The following is a 1,615-nucleotide window of genomic DNA, read 5'->3' as shown; positions in this document are numbered from 1 at the left end:
ACCGACCACCATCAGGTGACAAGAATAATTTAAACTGTAGGACTAAAACAAACCTGGAGGAGACAACCGTCTTCTGTTTTAGGAAACAGATTTTATGTGTAGATGGTTTTTAGAAGTTCCACTGAGCCTGAGACAACACACAAAACGCTGTTCAGAAATCTGACTTTAATCTGGCAGAGAATTCTGTAACAAATTATGTAACAGAAAATTATGCCTCCAAAGCCAAAGTGCAGAGACAACATACCTGCAAACACCTGAACTGGCATAAAAACAGCTTCCCCACATCCTCCAAGTTAAATCTGGCTGTAACAAAACACAAAGCAGCCGCTGTTACAGATGCAAAATAAACACAAGGACTGTTTTGCACATGACGTAACATGCATTTATTCCAGGACTGCTGCATATTATTTATCTTCGCTTACCTGTATGTTAGAGCCACATGTTTAATTTGGAAATCCACCAGATGTGGGTGAAAAGTCAGCATCTCAAACTTATACAAAGTACCCACATTTAATCGCACCAACTGAAACCTCTGCAAGAATATTGCAGAACTAATAAGGTGATGTTAGAAACATGGTGTGCTTTTGTTAGAACCTACCCCACTAGTGCCATGTGGTGTGACACATGTTGGGTTAGAGTTATGTTATGACAGCTAGAGAAAAATGAATGAATAAATAACACAGAAACAGAGGCCAGATATGCTTCAAAATCTAAGAACAGTCCAGAATAATGTTTCTCTCTGTGACCAACCATAACTTAAATCCACTTCTTGTTTGACCGTGTGTGTGTGTGTGTGTGTGTGTGTGTGTGTGTGTGTGTGTGTGTAAATTAGATTATGCAGTGTGCCTTTGTAAAGAACATGTAGGATTAATAAAAATAATGTTATGTGTCTATAATCATTTTCAGATGTGAGCTCCAATACTATGGCCGTGGAATCAGGCCCGGACATTGTCGAGACCTGCCCTTTCATACTTAGCACACAACAGGAGGCAGTCCACATCAGACATAATTTCACCTACTCCGTTTGGTTTATGCGTGGGAGGTGCACCTGGGCAAAGTGCGCAGGAGGTGGGACATGACGTGGTCAGTTTGTAATTTGGTCATAAACAACTAACTTGCTTCCCTTGTCTGATGATTTTGACATTGGCTCTTAAAGGGCCCCTGACATGCTTTTCCTTGTTTTCTGAATTATCTACAGTGTTATAAAAGGGAATTCTCATCTGAAATGTGACCTAAAGCTCAAAATGAGGTGTACATATGTTCTAGTACAAGGTGGGCCACAGAAAAGTAGCCCACCTTCAATACCAGTGCCACAGGCACATGGGAAACTTTTTCGTGGCCCACCCTGTACTTCTGTGCAGAAGCAACTCGGTCTATACACATCTAACAAACTCTCGCTCAAGAGACTTCTAACAAAATTAAGTATTTTTTTGATAGTTTAAAGATTTCCTTGAACGGTCATAATGTTAGGATTGGATTTCAGGAGTTACAGTTGTTTTATTTACTGTTAGTATTATTTTGCTTTTATAATGATAAAGTTTCAGAATCAGCACTTCCAAATCCAAGGCCATGGTTTTCAGTCGGAAAAGTGTGGCTTGTTCCCTTCAGGTTGGTG

The sequence above is a fragment of the Monopterus albus genome, unplaced genomic scaffold, assembly GCF_001952655.1.
Source record: "Monopterus albus unplaced genomic scaffold, M_albus_1.0 scaffold209.1, whole genome shotgun sequence".
Classification (NCBI taxonomy): Eukaryota; Metazoa; Chordata; class Actinopteri; order Synbranchiformes; family Synbranchidae; genus Monopterus; species Monopterus albus.
Note: the sequence above shows the minus strand (reverse complement) of the source record.